The 21,779-nt window shown below is 47.4% G+C and overlaps 1 protein-coding gene across 2 annotated transcripts in view; it reads left to right on the top strand.

Moving 5' to 3' along the window:
* The window catches only part of MROH1 (maestro heat like repeat family member 1), a 2,813,132-nt gene that overhangs the window by 277,617 nt on the left and 2,513,736 nt on the right, over positions 1-21,779 (top strand). The gene's annotated exons all lie outside the window — the stretch shown is intronic.

The raw sequence follows: 21,779 nt of genomic DNA, 5'->3' as shown, positions 1-21,779 counted from the left end.
CAGACACTCGGTCAAGCGCTGCAAGACTTGGGTCATAACAGATGGACATGTGCTAGGGCATCAGAAGCAGTCAAAACTATTTCCCTGCTGTTGGGCTCTGTTCCCTGGTCCATATACCCTACCAGTTGGAATCCACGCTGCCCTCCCCTGAATAATGACAAACACTGGTGTCGGTAACTGGCTAAATATACCTGTGATTTGACAAACCCTCAATCCATGGTAAACCACATATGCCTGCAACCTGCCTTTGTCTCTGACAGGGTTTATTAAAACAAAGCGAAATGCATATTCATGTATGTGCATTCAGAGCTACTGGCCTTGAAAGCTTTCCATTTCAGCAAGGTAAAATACACAAACCATTATTAAACCATTTCAATTACATGATAAAGAACACGTTTTAAATCCATGTTACTTAAAAGGATGCTGATGTAAAGCCAGAAGAGCAATGGATATTTAAAATTACTATATTTTCTATACAAAAAGAATTGGGGGTAGAAAAACTATGAACAAAGTTCATTCCTGTCTTGTATTTGCATACAAATCATTTTGCCCAAGCATTGCTTCATGCTCTGCCAAAAACTAGCATGCAAGGTGATTTATCAGTGTTTCTTGCTTCATTATGAAAACACAGCAGAATGTGACTGTTTAAAATCATGGCACAGCTATTTGTTAGACATGTTATTTTTTGGGCCGATTCATGACAAAATTATAATAGAAATGTATATTCCTTAGTGTGCCGTACCTTGTCCTGCTCATGAACACTATTGTAAGTATTGGCAGAGTCCTAGAATCTTGGAAAAGGGCAGATATAGCCAATTTATAAAAAGGTGGATGAGACAACCCAAGTAACAATTGCCTGATTTCCTTACTAGATTATATAGGTAAAATCTTTGGAGAACTGTTAACTAGGGTTGATGATTGGATTTCCGAGTCGAGGGGGCGGGAGGTGGTGGGGGCTACTGAACCATCTTCAAGCTAACTTTGTGAAGGAAGTTTCCACCATTCAACAAATATTCAGGTTATCGCTAATATTGGATAAATATATCTCCCTGAAAAGGGGGGTGGTGGGGACCTGTACATGTTTATTGATCTGAAGGCTGCCTTTGATAGTATCTCAAGGGCAACACTTTGGAATGACCTATTGTCAAAAAAGATGGCATCCGGTGTGTTCAATGCCATTATGGACTTTTATACATACTCTATGGCTATGGTCGGGTAGAGTACTGGGGGAGAGCTTACATAACCCTTTCTGGTAGAAAGGGGGCTAAGACAGTGATGTATTGTGTCCCCCACTCTTTGTTTTTTTGATTTGAAATGATCAGTATGTTGACTGTTTCTACTAGTGATGTTCAGATTTTGGGAGATGAAAAAAAAAGGTATTTTAATGTTTGCAGATTAAATGGTCTTAATTTCAAGAACACCAATGGTGCTTGACAAATTAAAAAATGCTTTTGTAAACACTCTGCCATAAAAACTGACCAAACAAAAATCCTGCGGTATGGGAAAAGGATGGCCTGTAGGATGGTGATGAAGACTTTGATAGGGGACTCTGAAATGGAAGAAGTTAATCGCTTTAATTATCTAGGGATTAGAATCCGTCAATTGCATATGTGGGATCAGCATATAAATACATCTAAGCTAACCCTCGAAAAAAGGAGTTGAGCGGTAATTTGATTCTCAGTTAAGCATGGGAATATAAAATTAGTTCCTGTCTTTAAAATCTACATATTGGGTAGAGATAGAATTGCCCTCAAGCCATTACATCACTGGATACGTCTTTGATTAAACCCCTCCCTTTTAATGTGCAAAGATGCTACATTGGATGTTTTATCCAGTTAGGGTGGTAGGAACCTTCCATGGTTTAAGCATGTTGGGGGATGGATGAGGTGTTTGGACTTTAATGGTCTTATCCGATTTCTGTTTCCACAGCTAGTAAAGATCAAGATAAGACTGCATTTAAGGAGTATGTCTTAAAGAGCAGTGTGGCTAAGAGTCTTCTTTTAGCAAAAGGGTTCTCATATATGCCTATCAAAAAAGCAGTATTTATGGAAAACTACTTAATGATTGCTAAGAAACATGTGTGCGGCTTATCCTCTTGAAACTGAGATTAGGTACTTTACCTATTGCATGCACTATTTCACGCTGGAACACAGCGTTCTCTGATAAATGTCCCCTTTGTTCTAATTGTTTAGAGTCTCCAACAATTCTTGTTCCTATGTCCAGCGTATTAAATCATGGAATAAGGAACTTGTATAGAGCAGTGGTTTTATGCAAGAGTAACATCTTCCCAGACATCGCCTTTGCAGTACTTTTCCTGTATTATGCTTGGAGCACGAGAACAAGATGTCTAAAGTTAGCCGGGTAATAGATTGCAGAGGTTAGTAATATAAGAGTTAGGTTTTGCCACTCTATTATGGTTTTAAATTACATTCTATATTAACTAATAGTGTTAGTTGCATTTACTCTATCCAACTGTTTGGATTTTACTCAAAGCACAACCTAGATTAGTATTTATTTTATTTTTTATATAGCGATGCATGCCCGAGGGCCTCAGAGCGCACAAATATACGGTATAGGAATAATACTTGATCGTGTGGGCTGGATCGGGTGGGAACGGCCCAGGGCTCAAGTTATAGCACGAAGGACTTAACGATGGACCCCGTTACATGAACGGGTATTCGTGCCATTAGCACCCCAGGTTTTGAATCCAGAAACCCTGGGTACTGATGTGATGTATATTTTTTAATGATTGTGACGCCTCGTGGTGCAGCGTTTATTCCAACAAACTGCTTACCTATGATGGACGCCATGGAGCTGGAAGGCGGGTCGCCATACGGTGGCCCTCTTCCATTTCAATGGCATCCCATGAGGCTGGAGCGGCGGTGCAGCCGCTGCCAAAAGCAATTAGGTAAGTGGGTTAAGGGTGTAGAGGGGGAAGGAAACGGACCGGAGGGAGAGGAGGATGAGGGTAAGATGGCATGGTGAGGGAGCAGCCTTCACGCCTTCCTGGTTGGTTGGCTCTTCCGCTCTGAGTGCTAATAGTTGTTTTTGTCTAGGGAACCTCTGTACATTATATTATGAAATGGAATTTTGATGATACATAACATGCAGTTTACTAAGGACCTATTCTTTTGTGATGTGGATATTTATTGTAAAGTGTTTGATGCTTTTTGGCTGCCAGCTGAAATAAAGTGAAGTTGTTGATGATGGTTTACATTCTCACACACAACATGACTTTGTACATTGTAAAATGGTCAGTTGAATTCTCACTTAAGCAGGTCCATGTTAGAGAAAATCAGAGAAATCGGCGATATTGAAATGTGATGTCACACAAAGGAAAAATGCCTATTCTTGCACCCTTATAAGAAGTAGGTCACTCCACAAAATTAGACCACTAGAATGGCAACCGTATTCAGTCCATTATTGGAAAAATTATCTTGGTTTTACTTTTTAGTTATTTTTGGAGTTGCTAGGCACTCGATCATTCACAGGATTAACCAATATCCTGTGTGAAATAAACGCCCATTGGGCAACCGCAGCAATGAGCTCCTGATTGATCAAAGCTGGGGGAAAGTATTACATTGTAGAAAGGACAATAATGCCACTCCTTAAAGATGATCCTGCTAGACCAGCTTTTCCACAGAGACTCGCTTTACTTCCTAATGAAGATGGAAGGTAACTCTGCTTTGGAGACAGTGTGAGCCACATACAAGTCTCTAGGTAGAGCTCACCTTAGTAGACACCCAAGAGAAGAATGTAGAAAAGAACCAAAATACAAAAAGCAAGAGAAAGGGAAAGAGAAGTTCTCCTGTAATAAATTTCACAAAGCCAGAACTACTTTCTCAAAGTGAAAGAGGGACGGTACACAGTAGAAGCCTACCCATATAGCAAAGGAATTGTATAGGTCTCATGGCACCAACCATGGGTAAGGTTGCAGAGGGTAAAAATAATGGTGCAGTCCCAATCTATATATCGACAGACTCATCAATGCCCAGCTCAAACTGTTTAACATGAGAACGTGAAATTTGGAAGGTACATTGTTTTCATGACATATGCACCCGATAAGGTAGGATTTCTGGAAATTCCGTCCTTAAGGGAGTGAAAAGGGGAGGTGCATTTTTTATGAGGATACCTGTATCTCAAAAACCAAAGATGTTACAGACCTGAAAATTGGTATTTAGATTCTTCTTCAAAAATAGAGAAACGTGTGTCTTACCCTTTTCCGGAATCCAGTTAAGGGAGGTGGAAAAGGGGGTGAATTTGTTTTGAAGGATACCCATATCTCCCAAACCGAAAATGTTAGAGAAGTAAATATTTATATTTTAAATAATCATTATAAAGTAAGTTTAAGTGCCAAATTTCTTGCTCCTAACGTCAGTAGCTCTCAAGATATGGATATCACTAACAAAATGAATACACTTTTTTTAAAAAAAAAATAATAATTTTTCTCCTCCTCTGACAGTTGAGTCATAATGGTGGGATAGCCTTAGCTGTCGCATCATCTGGCATTGCTGCAACGTTGTTGAAGGCTGGTAAAACGGCTCACGCTGCCTTTAAGCGGCCTCTTATCCTAATACACGCACAAACTCCCCTGTGCAGCATTTCAAAACAAAGTAACATTGCCCAAGTGCTCTGGGATTTGTTTGGGACGAAAGGACTATGGCGCATAAGGGATGTTTTGAGGCCTTAAGCAGAACCCTTAAAGACATCAGGGGAAACAATGGGGTGATGGGAGGTGTCACCGTGCTACTAGCTGGGGACTTTTGGCAGACTGTCTGTAGTGCCTAGAGGAACACGAGCTGATGAAGTAAAGGTATGCATCAAATTGTGCAATTTTTGGCCAGTTATATAACAAATGTCCCTCGAGAAGAACATAAGGGTTCATTTGCGAAATAATGTGTCTGCAGGTCAGTTCTCTGAACTGCACCTTAAAATTGTTAACGTAGAGTATTCCGTATTTCAGAGCGAAATTGTCATCCCTTCCGACCGAGGCACAGACGTCAATTCCCTAGCAGACCTCGCATCCAAAATATACCCTGACATAAAATAAATAGAATGAAGAAATCTACAGAATGGTTATGTGAGCGTGCCATTTTAACGCCAAAGAAGTACATGGCTGCCCTAATCAATAAGATACTTATTCATTATTTCGGAGGAGTCCAGATGGAGTACAAATCTGTAAACTCGGTGGTTCAAAGTGATGACGCTGTCCATTACTCCGTTGAGTTCTTGAACACTTAATACATTTATTTGTATTGGATTCTGTGGATTAACATACGATACATCATAATTCTCCCTTATAGTGGGAGGCGGCAGTCAAAGAACCCAGATCATAACAGTATTAACATTTTATAGTTCAACCAGAATAGAAAGAAAAAGGGTTAGAAAGTTAGAGAAGTAAGATAAAGTGGGAGCCTCCCCTCCCCCCACCCCTCCTTTTCGAGGCTTCTGTCACCCGATTAGGAGTTGGGACTTTTTTTCCCCACAGTGACAGGCTGGTATTGGGTCGCTGACATACGGCATGCTTTTCGGCTTTTAGCTGCATTGTTGGGCTGCAAGATTGTACACATTGGCTGGGGTCTCTTAGTAGTAATGCTCACTGCGGGGTCATTCATCTCTGCAGGCGGATGTCAATGTTTAATGTCATTGAGGTGTGCTTGTGGGAGGGGTTTCAGTGATGGCGCGGTTTGTTTCCCAGTACTCTAGGAAGGGGAGCCATTGCATGTCAATATGTGTGTGCGTTTCCCTAAGTGCTGCCGTGAGGCTCTCCATTTCATAAATATATTTGGCTTTGCACAGCCATTCTTTCTTAGTGGGCAGAGGGCCTCCCTTCCATTTAATGGTTATACAGACCTGAGCTGCTAAAAGCAGGTTTCTGGGCATGTGGGGGAGGATCTGATAGTTCTCCTGTACCTTTTCCACGCCGAACGGGACCAGGAGTGTGGTGAGATCCCTATTGATACCTTCTATTTTCGAGAATCCAGCCCAGGATCTCCTTTCAAGAAGTCTGCGCCTTAGGGCAATCCCACCACTGATGCCAGTATGTGCTGATTTCTGTGCAACCTCTCCACCAATAAGGGTTGGTACCTGCATACATTTTGGCTAGCAGTGGGACGGGAGGTGCCATTGAGTGAGGATTCTGCAGTTGTGGATTTTGTATTGGACCACTATTGACGATTTCCAGACTGCTCGATATATTGCCTCCCATTGTTCTCCCATCATGTTTTCTCCCATAGACTTTTAGTGCGGGGGGTGGGCAGGTGACCCCTTTCAAGTAGGGCTCAGTACATTCTTGCGATCAGGCCTTTGGTCTCTGATGTGTTCAATATGTTTTCGAAAGGGGCTAAGGGGACGCTGCAGTTGTGTTTTCCACCTTGGGTCTGTGAGGACCCCTTTCAGTTGCAAACAGGGGAGCAGTTTAATTTTGAGACCCTGCTGCACTTCCTCTAATTCTTCTCTTGTTAGGAAGATTCTCTCCCTCCACATTTGGCCCGCCCTAACCAGCCCCTGTTCATACTGTGGCTGGAAGCGAATTGGGTCTATGAGAAGGTCTCTGATAGGCGGAGCCCAGATGCAGCTGAGGGGCGATGGACAGGAAGTTACACCCAACAAATTCCGATTTCCTTTTTTCAAGATCGACCATAACACTGCCAGGACAGGGTGTTCAGTGCTTTGTGTCTGATAGCTTTTTGGGATGCCCAGAGCCACTCCCCTAAGGTCACCGGGGCAAAAAGCCAGTTTTCTAGATGCACCCACTGTTTGTGTTTAGCTTCTCGAAAGTGGTCCGGAAGTACTCGAAGCTGTGCAGCTCTGAAGTATTCCTGAAAGTCAGTGTATGCTAGGCCGCCCTTTGCTTGGGGAGGATTAGTGTGGTATATGCTATGCACAGCTTTGTTCTTTCCCATAAGAATGCGAGCAATATGCTTTTGACTTCTGTTAGGAATGTGTATGGCAGAATTGTTGGAAGGGATTGGAACAGAAAAAGAAGACGCGGGAGGGCATTTATTTTTATTGCAGTGAACCTACCGGCCCAGGAAAGACCTAGTTTTGCCCAGTTCTGTGTCCAGTCGAATGTGTGACCAAACCGGTTTGTAGTTTGCCTGGTACAGATCATTTAGTTGTTTTGTTATGGTTATGCCCAAATATTGGGGCGTGGCCAGCACGCATGCCGTAAAGACAGACCTCCACGGAGCTCCGTCCGTGATCCTGAAACTAATGCTCTACTTTCGCTGAATTAAGGTCTACGACACGAGCTGAGGCCAGAATATTGTGGGGGAACCGATTGCCAACACCCGGCAACAATATTGGGCGGAATTGGAGTGCGGACGATGGAAAACGGGAAGCTCAAAGCCGAGCCCCCTGGGACTCCAAGATGGCGGCGCCCGCCGCGGAGTAGGACGAAGCCAGCCTCGGCCCCCTGGGCCATCCTGCGGACCGCTGCAGCTGGGGTGGCCGCTGCGGAAGAGCCTGTTCCCTGCCCCGCCGGTGGATACTCGACAGGGGGAGGCCGGCGCCGGTGACTGCCGCGGAAGTCGGAGGAATTGCTGCATGGGCGCGGCCAGGAGGAGGTTGTGTCCGCCGCGGACGCTGGAACAGGGAACACTTGGCAGGTGAGACTGTCCACGCTCACAGCCCGCACTTGAGCGAATTACGGGGAACACAACAGAAGGCGGCGGACCCCTCACTAACGCAAAATGTGGGGCCGGGTCCCCCCTCACTACGCTCCCTAACGGGACCACCTGAAATCGCCTCATACGGTCTCCCAGCAGCCTGAGGGAGCAAAGCTCGGCCGGCCCTGGGGCCCATCACTGACTCCTGCGAGGAGGACTGGCCTAGACCTGTGGGGCCACGGTCGCCCTAGAGGCTGCCTGATACGCGGGAAGACCCGTGGGAGGCAGTCCCCAGCGGAAGGAACCCACTCACGGCACTAAGGCCCGAGGGGGAGAAGGGCGACTACTACAGTGACTGGGAGCCCCTGGGAGCCCGACCCACAGGTGGTGGGACGACACCTGCCTGCCGGCAGCTCATCGGAGGCGCAGCCCGGCACCTGTTGGCACCACAGCGACTCCCAGAACAAGGCTCTCCATACAACCTGAGCCCACAGCCACTGGTCAAGATTTTGAAACCTAATCGTGGAGACACCAGCTGCCGGAAACAACCGAAAAACTAGGGTGGGATCCCTGGGACCATAGCTCCCTCGTAGCCCACACAAAATTCTTGATACAGGGGTCGTCGACAGATCTGCACTCTGCAGGGGGTTGCACTTATAGACCTCAAACCAGGAGATGTCTCCCCCCAGGACCAAGCCGAAACTAGTCACGATGGACTCCTTTACGACAGTCAGACCCCAACGGCAGTCATCACAACAAGATCGAGAATTCCCTGAAGACCCGCCTCAACAAGAGGAGGACCTCAAACACACGCAAGTCCTCCAAGCAATAGCTGCCCTCCGCACATCACTCGAGGGACGGCTTGAAGAGGTGAAGTCAGATATGCAGCTCATGCGGCAGGACGCCCGCAACCTAACGGAAAGAGTCACGGAGACTGAGGCTGCCCTGCAGGAAAATGTTGAGAACACCCGAGATCTAAAGATGACGGTCAGAGATCTGGAGCAAAAGGTAGCAAGGCTAGAGGCCCGCTCTGAGGACGCAGAAGGTCGGGCGCGCCGCAATAACATTCGCATACTGGGGGTTCCTGAAGATCTAGAAGGCCCAGACCCAACGACCTTCATTGAAACGCTCCTACAGCAAGAAATAGGGGTGGCAAACCTCTCCCAGGGATTCTCCGTCGAAAGGGCCCACAGGTCTCTCCAGAAACGTCCCCCACCTGGATCTCATCCACGTCCAATCATAGCAAAGATTTAAAATTTCAGAGACGGCGAAACCATACTGCGGTTCTCTAGAGAAGGCGGGGAGATAAAAAGAAATGGCTCCATAATAGTTATATACCCGGACTACACCCCTGCAGTACAACGAGCCAGAAACTCTTACATTCCAATAAAAGCCCGGTTGAGGAAGCTCAACTTGAAATATATGCTCTTATACCCATCACGTCTCAAGATTCTATATAAAGGGAAAGCGACGTTCCTAGAGACCCCAGCCGCAGCTAACATGTGGCTTGAGCATAACAACCTGGCGGACGACAAGGAAGAACCATTGAACTCAGACCGGGGATGACCACCTACCCCCGGTGAACGCAAGCAATGGGCAATCCCCGCAGAAAACAAAAGGAAATGAACACGAACCGTAGACGAACGAACCATTATGAAGGTCCTACTACAAGTCTCGCAACATCGGACGCGAGATCGGAGGAGCATACAAGCGGCGGACAAACAACCCACCCCACCAGAAAAGGTGTAAGCAGTTTGCTCACACACAACCTGATCCGGAAGGCCAGGAGTGGCCTGGAAGGCTCAGGAGCCCCTGAGCGCTGCAAGTTAAAAGCAGCTGCTAGGGTCAGTTTGGAAAGTTTTGTTTAGTTTTTCCCATTCCACACAATGGGATCTACACAAGTTCGAAAATCTCCAACCAGCGAAAGATCTGGGCCCGGAACGAGAGGACAGGTGGGGAGAAGACCAAGACAGGACAGAAGGACAAACGAGGCCAACAGGGGTCGGACAACTGTGAGTGTTACTCAATTACCATATCATGGCGGCTAAAACAAATATAAAGATATTGACCTGGAATGTGAGGGGTCTGGGTTCATACCTACGCCGGAATAGAGTCAAGTCCTATTTGAACAGAAAGAGAGTACAGATAGCGTTATTGCAAGAGACACACTGCACGGCTGAATCCCTAGCGAGGCTAAGTGAACACTGGGGAGGCCAGGGGGTTGGAACTTCGTACTCTAGGTATGCAAGAGAGGTATACACTTGGATTCACCCACAACTCCCTTTCCAGATAACTAAGACCGAGTCAGACCCAGAGGGAAGGTTTGTAATACTATGGGGCAGACTAGAACAAACAGATATTTGCATAGTGAACTCTTACCTCCCCAACACCAACATCCCATCGCACCTAAACTCCATGTACGCTAAGATTGCGCCATATCGGCATGAAATCCTTTTTTGGGGGGGAGACTTCAACTGTGTCCACGACCCGATACTCGATAGGTCCCTCCCGCACCCAAAAGGGCCCTCAGCGGCTACAACAGCTCTCTCCCTATTAGTCGATAGGTTACACTTGGCAGATACCTGGAGAGAGTGTCACCCTGACGCTCGAGGGTACTCATATTTCTCCGCTCCGCACGGTCTCCACACCAGACTGGACTACGTTTTCATAAGCAACGAACATATGCCGCAAATAGAAGAAGCCCAATATCTGGGCAGAACCATTTCCGACCACTCGCCACTCCTGGTGGGTTGGAATCACACTGGCCCCAGACCTCCTATTCCAATGTGGAGAATGCCGATAGACGCCCTGGGAGACCCAACATTTAGGGAAGACCTGCACGAATTCATAGAATCCTTCATAGAAAGAAACACCGGAAGCGTAGACCGCTTAAGCACGATGTGGGACGCCCTAAAAGTAGTGACGAGAGGGGAAATAATAGCAAAGGCAGGGGGCATTAAGAGACAACTCGGGGGCGAGCTGACCCATTGGGAGCAACAAATAGAACAATTGGAAGCAACCCCGGTTGCCACAGAACAAAGGGAAGACAACCTCAAAGTACTTAGAACTAACTCTACCTTAGCATGGAATAGGCTCGCCAAATTTGATTATGCCACCAAAACTAATAGAATACACACGGAGGCGGACAAACCAGGCAGAATGCTAGCCTGGCTCTGCAAGAAAGAACACCCCAGGCACACTATCACCGGGGTACAAACTGAAGAAGGGGGGCTAGCACAGACACAGCAAGCCATAAACGATACCTTTAAGGGCTTCTATGAACGCCTTTACTCTCATAGTGACCAGATCCCCCTAGAAAAAATCATGGACACCCTTGAAGAGATAGGACTCCCCAGGATGCCCCCAGAGCAATCAGAGGCCCTAGATGTAGACATCACAACTGAGGATATCACAGAAGCCATTAGATCGCTAGCCACTTGCAAGACCTGGGAGCGATGGTCTGCCCACGGAGTTTTATAAGGCGTATGAGCCCACTCTAACGCCCCTGCTACACGAGGTCTTTCAAGAAGCACACGAGACAGGGATATTACCTGATAGCATGAGAGAGACCCTCCTGATCCCGATTATTAAACCTAATAAACCCTCTGACAGGTGTGACTTGTACCGTCCGATAGCAATGCTTAACTACGACGCGAAAATCCTGACAACGGTGTTAGCAAATAGACTGGCTAGAGTTATAGGGGAAGTAGTACACGAAGACCAATGCGGCTTTATACCAGCCCGAAACACAACCATGAACTTGCGCAGAGTGCAGCATGTCATCGCCCAAACTGAAGCTTGCACAGAAGCATATGCACTACTGTCCCTGGACGCCATTAAGGCGTTCGATTCGATCTTTTGGGAGTGGCTATTGGCGGTTCTGGAGGGGTTCGGCTTCGGCCCGAGGTTCATTAGGTGGATCAAGATATTATACACGAAACCTAGAGCCAGAGTAAAAACTGGGAAGCATGTATCGGAGGTCTGGAACATATGCAGAGGAACCAGACAGGGTTGTCCCCTCTCTCCCATGCTCTACGTACTAGGCCTGGAACCCATTGCTATCTACTTTCGAAAGCAATTTTTTGATGCTGGGATCCGGCTGGGAGACACTGACCACATTATCTCTCTCTATGCGGATGATGTTCTATTATTTGTTAGGGACCCATACTACAATGTGCCCACGATGCTAGATGTCCTAGACAATTTCGCGAAGGTTTCCGGAATAAAATTTAGCAGAGCTAAATCCTGTCTCTTCCCCCTGGCAAACCTTAAGGGAAAGGAAGCATCGGAGCTTCCTTCGGTGGGAATACGGTGGGAACACACCTCGTTCAAATACTTAGGCATACACATAATGCATTCCCCCGAACAAATGCACGAGCGCAACACTAAGGCTGCTCTCCCGATCTTGAGGAAATCTATGGCTTTCTGGGCGGAACTCCCCCTATCCATGATGGGCAGGGCCTCCATAACTAAAATGATTGTCCTTCCTAGATTCTTGTATGGATTTCAGAACGTACACTTTTACATCAAAGCGCCCTTCTTTCGCCTACTGGAAAGTATGCTTAGATACTTCTTGTGGGGGAAGGGAAGACGTAAGATAGCGCTTACCACGTTGTCATTACCGTATACTCAGGGGGGAATCCAACTCCCAAACTTTGAAAAATACTATCTGGCCACGCAGCTTAGCTTTGTCACCAAATGGCTAGCAGACGATGCCACATCGGAGACGCCTCTCCTGCAGCCACTGGTCTCCCTGTTGTACATGAAAGAACTTCCCTGGGCACCCACCCACCTGATAAGAAATGCCCCCCTAATGGTCACCCTTGGACGCAAAATCTGGCGTAGGACTGAATCCCTCGCCCATGTCAAACACCAATACTCCCCGAACATCCCGCTTGTCTCGGACCTATGCAAATCCCCCGCGGACCTACTACAACTCAGACTCTGGGAACAGAAAGGGATATACTCATGGGGGGACTTATACACGGAGGGGGAGTTCAAAGAATTTGAAACGTTTCAAGAACAAAATGAGGTCCACACAGGCCAGTTTCTGTGGTATCAAAAATTAAGATCCACGACACGTGCCAGATGGTCGACATGGCCAGAGGAACCAGACACAAACCCCCTGATTACGCTACTGTATGAGCTGGGAGAGGGAGGGAGACCAGTGTCTCAGATCTATAGCCACCTAAATGACACTCCCAACCCACGCAGTGCTGGACTCAAATCCAGATGGGAAGCTGACATAGGCCGAGAATTAACAGACGGGGAATGGGAAAGGGCTCTGACATTTCCTAAAACAGTATCCAGAAATCATAGGTTTAGACAAATACAATTGAACCTTCTGCATCGGACATACCTAACCCCATCCAGGCTGGCCAGACTCCATAAAACTCAGAGCTCCAAATGCACCTGGTGCGAAATGGACAATGCGGACCTGCTCCACGCATTCTGGCGGTGTGCCAGGACACAATCCCTGTGGTCTTTAATACAGCAGACAAGTGAAAATCTGGGGCTGACCAGATACAAATGGACTCCTGCGGAGTGCCTACTCGGCACATACCCCAGACCAGCAAAGCTAAAGCACCTAGTTAGACTAATGGACATTATGTGTATTCTGGCTAAGAGGACAATTGCAATGTCCTGGAAGAAACCATCGGGACCACAACAGAAAATCTGGCACAGAGAACTGAAACGATGGGTGCAGGCAGAAACGAGAGCCTGGGAGGAGTGTGGCTAGATCCACAGATGCCTCGAGTATGACTTTAGACGCCTGGAAGGGACTCACAGACCCCTTGTTCTACCCCTCCGACGATAAGCCCCCATGAACCACCACAAACCCACAGTAGGATGTCCCATGGATAGAACTGGAGTCCTTGAGGCAGCCCAATCACAACCTCATGCGAACCCTGCCAAGCGAAGTCCCCCCCTGAAAGTCCCAATCCCCCCCTGTGCCCCCACTCGGCACCGGCCTCTCAAGAAACAAACGTTTGGAGATAGTTAAAGTTTCTATGTTAAGTTGTAAATGTTAATAATCTGAGACGCTATGTGATTTATTGTTTGATGGCAGTAATGGTAATTTTCCTATGTTTGTAACAAATAACAAATGCCAATAAAATAGATTTGAAAATAAATGCCCAAATATTAAAAATTGGTATGCCCTACCTTTAGTCCCAAGTTTGCCGGCTTTGAATCCGGATGTACGTCTCCATTCATCAAGGGTAAGGCTACTGTCTTACTCCAGTTGATACGGAGCCCAGAGAGTGTGCCATATTCTTCCATTCTGGTCTGAAGCACTGGGATGGACTGAGAGGGCCGAGTTAAATAAACTAGCACATCGTCTGCAAAAAGGGCTAGTTTATATTCTTTGCCGAATTTCCAAAGGCCAGTTATTGAGTTTTTCATTTCGGATAATCTGGTCTAGGGGTTCCATCACCAGGACGAAGACCAGTGGCGAGAGGTGGCAGCCCTGCCTGGTTCCTCTAGTTAAAGTAAATGGGGGGGATGCTATTCCATTAACCACTACTCTTGCATTTGTGTTATTGTATAGCGTTTGTGCCCCTTCAATCCAACCAGGTCCGAGGCCTGCCTTTACAAGGATCTGATTCATAAAGCGCCACTCCACTCAGTCAAATGCTTTTTCTGCGTCGACCGAGATGGTTGGGTCGGCATCATACAGGTCTACTGTTCCCATTATGTTGACTGTTTTGCAAACATTATCTGAGCCTTGTCTACCATGCACATATTCCACCTGGTCGCTATGGATTAAGAGTAGGAGGACCCTGCTTAATCTGTTGGCCAAGATGCTGGCATATATTTTGGTGTCCATGTTTAGTAGCGAGATGGGCCTATACGAGCCACACTCTAGTTTATCTTTACCCTCCTTTGGGATCACAATTCTAGCTTTAGTGAATGAAGGTGGGGCTTGGCCTGTGGATATAATGTGGTTAAATAGTACGGTTAAAAATGGGGTGCCTTTTAGTCTCTTATAGAAAGCTGCGGTGAAGCAGTCTTGGCCCGGGGCCGAGCCAGCTTTTAAATTTGAAATGGCATCATCCATCTCCTCCGCCGTTATAGGGGCGTTGAGCTTCTCGCAGTCTGTGGACTGTATTGGGGGGGAAAGGAAATCTTGGCCATAAAGTTTGCCCAGTTCTTGGCAGATGGGTTGCAGTCAGAGGTGTATAACTGTTCATAGAATTGGGCAAAGCGGGCTTTTGGGTCAGTTAGGATGGCTCCAGCTGGGGAATTTATTTTGTTTACCGCCCTTTCTGCTCTTTGCTTACTGAGCCTCGCGGCCAGCAGTGTCTGCTTTATCACCCTTCTCGTAGTACCTTTGTTTGATAAACCTGAGGTGGTGTAGCGCTCACCTGGCTCCCACGGAGGCGCTGGTCTGGGTTGCTCTGGCCTCTTCAAGCGTGATGCGCAGAATTCGGACCACCGATTGAACAGGACCCCCAAATCTTGCTTGTCTGGCCCGTAGGAATATCCTTTTGCAGATGAGAAAGGGGATTAACTGTCTGCTCAATAGTGTGCTTGCTCCCCCCTTTCCCCCCTTGTTCTTCTCTGACTTCCTCCAAAACCCCCGGTTTAAGCTCACCTTATGGTTTGGAAGGATGAATTCTCCATCCTGCTTCTGGTGCAGGGGCGCGCGTTCGTCCAGTTACTTCACTGGTTTTCAGAATGGCGCTGGCACATCCACTTGACTTTTCGGAGCGATACGCCGTAAGTTTGAAGATGCAAAAGTTCAAGTGTGAGCCTCCTTTTATGTTGTTTTTTCTGTCCTTTATTTCAGGTGCAGAACAAAGGCGATGCGTTGAGGGGTTAAATTGCCGGTGGTAAAATCAGGTGAGTTAGTGATGAGGGCGACCCCTCTAAATGTCTTTATAATTCTCCAGTAATGTCTTTTGTCCTTTCCCCATAGGGGCCGGGGTGGGGTACCTGCCAAAGATGCGGCGCCGACCCGAGATGTGGAATGGTTCACCAAGAAAAGCCGGTAAGTAATATGTCTGAAAATTCGGCTTGCCTCTTGTGTTCCCTTGCTCACCTTTTGTCTCTTCTTCTCTCCCCTAGGTTCAGAGATATGGCGACCGGTGCTGAGAGCCGCGATGGAGCCGGGTGGCGTCTCGGGAACAGGTGAGTGAAGCGCGGCGCTGCAGCGAGCAACGCGGTGCTTTTAAATGGAAGTCTTCCTTCAGGAATGCTGGCGTGAATATTCCGGATGCATGTAAGAAGGTTGAATAAGTTCTTGGTTTTCACCTTTCTCTTCTCTTATTCCCTTATAGGTGTTCCAGGTTCGAGGCGGGCGTGGCTGGAGTCCAGGTGCAGGAGCAGACACGGTGAGCGTTCAGCTGCTGGGATGCAGAACAATGCGAAGCACGTGTGGCTGCTCCGGGCGTGGCTTAAATAGCTTTGGAAGAAGTTCCAGGTGAGTATTCTTCCACAGCCCCACCCAAGTAACAAAATAGTTCCTTCAAAAAAATAGTCCCTCCTAAGCCTCATTTGGCTTGGTTCTTCATGCAGCATGGTCTGCTTCAGGTAAGTGCACCAAACACTTCCCCTCATGAGCCTGGCGCCAACGGCGCCAGGACAGAGTCCAAAGAGCCCCTATAAAGGGCCGCTGGGCTTTTATCCGGGGGCGTGATGCCTGCTCCCGGGGGTGCTGGGCCTGGCCTGGTGCTCTGGGGGTAGGCATCATGACAGGTGGGCTAATGCTTTCCCCTGCCAGATTTCCTTCAGTTGCTGCCTAAGTTCCCTTGTTTCCAGTAAGGTTTCTTTGGCGTTTGCTTTCTTTTCCCAGGGTGGCCTCTTTTTCACTGATTGGTTTCTTTAATTGGGTGTCTGAGCTGTCTGGTTCTCTTAACTAATGCCCCTCGGGCCACTATAAGGCCTCTTGTCGTGGCTTTTGCCGCTTCCCATACAGTGTTGCGAGGGGGGGGGGTCCCCCCTGTGTCGTTTCTTTCAAAGAACTGTTATCACTGTGTCCAGGGATTCCATAAAAAAAAGTCTCTAAAAAGCGTGTCATTACATTGCCAGCACCTGTCTAATTGCTTGTTGGGGCCCAGGTCTAATCCTACCACAATCCTATTGTGGTCAGGCCATCCTACTGGCTCTATATTGCCACTTCTCAGATGGTGCTCGAGGTCCTCCTCTAAGAGGAAGTGATCCATTCGGCAAAGGTGTTGTGCAGGGGCGACTAAAATGTGTATGATTTTTGCCGGGGGTGGAGGGTTCTCCAAGCGTCCATCAACAAATGTTCTTGTATTAGGTTCTGGAACAATCCTGTGTCTCGTGGGGGAGCTGCTCCTTCCCTGTAGGACTTCCAATCTAGTGCTTGGTCCATGATCAGGTTGAAATATCATTATCTAACTGTGCAAGGAGGTCCTTGCAGAAAGCTAGTTGTTGGGGTCGTATGCTGAGCACAGCGTGATCTTTTTCCTTCTTATGGTTCCGTGTATAACTATGAATCTTCCGCCCGGACCCATATGTGTTTGAGACACGGATAGCTCTAAAGAGTATGATACTAACACTGCGCTTTTTGTCCGGTCCTGAGGCCCAGAGTGCCCCTCCCTCCTGCCTTCGCCGTAGTGAGAATTCCTATTTGTGTCTGTATTTAGTTTCTTGGATGAACAATAAATCCACCTTGGATTGTTGAAACAACCTTGTTAATATGGATGTTTTCTGCGGCGAGTTGAGGCCTTTGACATTCAGAGACCCTAGCTGTATTGTCAGCTGCCATTGGAGCGCTGTGGTGCATGCATGCGCTGCATACATCATGTTTGAGTGGGTGCGTGGATTTACGCTTGATTGTAGTATGTCTGTGTGTCTATGATGTGCGGCTGTTGGTGTGTGCTCGGGCACCTGGGAATTGAGGCCAAAGCTTGTTTGCCGACAGTTACTTCGATGAGGGACATCCTCCTCGGCTCTCATTTCTACTGTCTTAATCGTGCTACTTGGGTCTCGAGAAATCTCTCCTCCCCCGCCTACCCCCTGCTGTAAGAAAAAGGAAAGATGAATAATAGAGCAAGAAAAAGTGTCTTTAACTTTGGAGACGCCCCAGTGCTAAGCATAGGACCACAGAACGGGTGTCTCCCTTTGAACCCCATCTTTGACTTTCAAGCTTTTCGATCATAAAAAGGGTTGTTATGCCCTTTGGCCACTCTGGTTACTGCCCAGCCCGGCAGAATGTGTTTGTCTGCGTCCGAGGTGGGGAGAGTCGCTGGGTTGAGGTATTACAGTCCTTTTTTCCTGCGGCATGACCAACTCAACAAACTCTCAGTTTTCCTAGACTCTGCGTCCACCTCTTTGGGACCTTGTCTGTCCAAAACACTTCTTGAATTTGCTTGTTCTGTTTAGGAGGGATTCAGTGTTTTGTATTTCCTCATCCCCTTTGATCGCCCTCTCCTCGGGTTAGGCCCTAGCAGTCTACGTGTCGACTCCTATGAGGACGGCATTTCTTCTCCCTCTGCTATACTATCCCTTTCTTAGTCCCTTCAGTACTTGCGTTGCTTCCTCCACAGAAACCACTCTATATTCTTCATCGGCGTAGTCAAAAGTGAGTGAAAAGGGGTGGCCCCATCTGTATCTTGTTGTGTTCGCGCAATCGGGTGGTTAAGGGGCGGCAGGCTCGTCTTTGGGCAAGAGTTGCGGCGGACAGATCTTGATATCTTTACTCTGGAGTCCTCAAACTCTATGGTCTCCCGCTCGCCTCACAATTTCAGCTTTTTGCCTAAAGTGGTGGCATTTTGCTAATATTGATCTCGGACCCCCCGCCGGGCCGCTGCCCAATGGACTCTTGTCGGATTCAAGCTCAGGAGCGAGTTCACCAGTGCCTTCACTTTTCTTTCTAGGCTCGCCAGGATCTCGTCTGGGGCCTCTGTCCTTGCATGCAAATGTTTCCCCTTTTTTCTCTGTTTTCTAGGTCGTCGACTTTTGCTGCTAGGTCAAAGTTTCTTTGCTCCAAGTCTTGCAGTCGACCCTCCATTTTCATTTTCATTTCCATATTGTCTGTGGATTGCTGGTAGTTCTCCAACGCTTCCACCATATCTTCTATTTTGTGCACTTTCTTGCAGAGCGTTGACTCTGGCGGTCATGTTGTTGCTTAAAGTCCGGATTTCTCTGAGCAAGAGGCTAACATCCGCTTTGGCGGAAGCTTTGTGGTCTCCTCCCTCCTGGGATGAGTTGAGGCCTCTTGGGGTTGGGAGGCTGCCATAATGTCGTCTCCTCTCCGGAACTCTTGTAGCTTCTGGGCTGTGTCTGGATTCAGTTTCCCCTGCATGCGCACCTAGCCGGCAACAGACTTTGATTAGGCCCCGGATCTGTGTGCTGCCAGCTCTTGGCACTGCGTGTTCTTACTGGCAGGGGTGGTGGAGTGGGATAGCGCTCTTTTGGTTCTCGGCGGCAGTTCCAATTTGGAGGTGGCAGGGATGAGAGGCAGATTTTGGAGGGGTCGCTTGGAGTGTGTCCTCCGCGTCCGGTGTGAGCTAAAGTGTGGGGAGAGTAGTGTTACTTGCTCAAACACTGCTCGCTTTCCAGTGCGGTTAGAATGTGCTGTTTGACTCTGCAGCTGTCCTCGGTTGGAGTCTGCCTGCCTTGTAGCTGATCCTCTTTATGTCAAAGGCTACCTCCCCCTGGCACTGCCCTGACTCTGTGTCTTTGGAGAGTTGGGTGGACCCATTCAGTTCTGGTAGGGCTGTTCTGTCGCCACCGTCCTTTGGAATCAAATAGGTTTGGGGGTCTGTGCAGGAAGTAGCGTTGAGGCGCGTGAGCATATGGTGCACAGTTTCGTGAGCCCTATGATGTGTGCTAACTTGGGACTGTATTCGCGGGCCCTTCAATTGTGCCTCATACCCTGGCTGCGTGGCCTGAACTGCTCGCCTTTGAAGATTGCTGAAGTGCAAAAACCACTGGAGAGATTTCGATGAGGTAAAAACAACTTGGACATGAAACGTTGACTCAATTTCTGGGACAGGTTTGGGGTAAAACTGTCCAGTAGTTTTTAAAATATCTGACTGGGAAGGGTGTGCCCCCTGCTCCCAAAAGAATAGCTATAGCTCCCATGGTGCTCTTCAGCAGAGAGGCTTTTCAGAAATGACCTGCCATTTTTGTTTGTTCAGCTCTATGCGAGAGATTTCCGCAGGAATATCGAGAGAAGCTGAAAACAAAGTGCTCAAAAACCTGTCTGGAGGAGAGAAAAGGATGGAACGCCAACAAGCTAGATGTGGGGTTGGGGGAGTAGAGTAGACCATGCGAAGTTGGGGGTGGTCTGGGGACCCAGATTGGGGTAGAAAATCTATGGTTTATGGTGGGAATCTCGTGAGATTAGAGGTAACTCGTCTGGTGAATAAAATGCATCACAAAACACAGAGAGTGAAGGGGGTATAGGGTGAGGGTTAGGGGGATCAATAGGCACTTGATGTGAGTTGGCAGACCAGGAAAAGATGAAGGGGGGACATGGTGAGTGTCTTTGAGGACGGGTGAGACTTTGATTTTCAAGCATTTTTTGGGTTACCTGTGGAATACCGGGGGGATTTCCGCAGCAAATTTCACCAGTTTTCTCATCAGGGGAATACCGTGGGAATACGGAGCTGGGCGGGGAGGGAAACCTCTTTTTTATACCTGCATTGATCACAACTAACGGGCCGGCGTGATTGTGTCTTTAAGAATAAAATAATGTTGTAACATATTAAACAAGGGTGTGAGAGCCCCTCTACTGCGAACAAACATGGCTCAAATACCCTGGTCTATGGAATTTCTTCCACTCGGGGGTGTACAACCACTTTTTATGCTCACTGCGCTTTTCACAGTGGAGAAATATCCAATTGCATATCAGTCTTTGTCCCACCCACAGGTGCAGACCAGCACCGAAATGCTAGACAATTCTCCTCTGAACAAGAGTGCCATCAGCAACCCCAGACATGTGTTTTCGGCTTAGTCGGGCCTCATCAGTGAAGTGAAGCTCTAAGGCACAATGAGCAAGGGGTCCACGTCTGAATTACCCTGGGTTACTTGCGGCGAAATACCCATTTTAATAATTTAACAAGGGTGTGGGAGCCCTTCTACTGAGAAAGAACATGGATCAAAAACCCTGTTGATTTCTTCTACTCGGGCAGGTGGGTCTACAACCACGTTTTAGCTCACTGAATTCTTTACAGAGGAGTAATATCCTCCCAAGCCCATAGCTAGTGTGAACCACAGGGATGACTACTAGGCAGGTGGCAATTTGTCTTTGGGAAGAAATTAGTGTTGCAACATACAGTGGCCACGGCTGAAGGCCATGGCTAGTGGGTCATAAAATCTAGTATAACAAAACCCTTGAAGGCCCCCCTGTTGCAAAGCCTATGAGCAGATACAGAACAGATGGGATTCACAACGACCTACAAAATTAGATCATGGGAGACATCAACCGAGAGGGTGTGGGGGGAGCCGAGTTAAGAACGTCACTTCCCACATCTGCTGAATTTCAAGGGTTTTGTTGCCTTAAACCCGATCTGAACTCTTTTCTTAACAACTTTTTTCAGTGATATATATTCACAGAAAAAACTGCAGTTAAGGTTCACTTAAGTTGCACAGATTTAACCCATCAAAACCCTTGAAATTCAGCGGATGTGAAAAGTCCTGACCAGCTTAACTGCACGTTCCAATTGTATGCCCCCCATAATGCCATGTCTCCCATAATGCCAATTTGTCATTGTAAATCCCTTCTCTTATAATATGTATGTTCTCAAGTGCTTTGCAACAGGAACGCGCAGAGTTAATAGCATATTTCAGACATCCATGTCAAGAAGCTTATCAAAACATGGACTTACAGAGTGAACGTAGGTTCTTAAGATGGAACTTAAACCATGCGTTCCATCCCACTGCAGGGACTTAGTCAGGTCAATGGACTCTTTTAGGTCTAGCACTATACTCTATTTACAACATCCTGCTCATATGATCAAACATACCAAAGAATGAACCCTCACAATGGTGGCCATCTTATAATGGATAATAAACAAATTGTGGCTCTGTCGGAGAAGGAGGGAACTCTGCCTTTAAATAAGTGGCTGCCAAAGGTTTGTCTGGTTATGGCTATGGAAGGAATATGAGCAGAACTTGAGCAAGAAAAATAGTGTTGGGAGAATTTGGCAGCTGCTTATGAACATAGGCAACTGAGTCCTTTAATGCACGGAT

This window comes from Ambystoma mexicanum, chromosome 5q (assembly GCF_040938575.1).
Source record: "Ambystoma mexicanum isolate Mex_15411 chromosome 5q, UKY_AmexF1_1, whole genome shotgun sequence".
NCBI classification, from domain to species: domain Eukaryota; kingdom Metazoa; phylum Chordata; class Amphibia; order Caudata; family Ambystomatidae; genus Ambystoma; species Ambystoma mexicanum.
The sequence above is the reverse complement of the archived record's forward strand: the minus strand, read 5'-3'. Positions and strand labels throughout refer to the sequence as shown.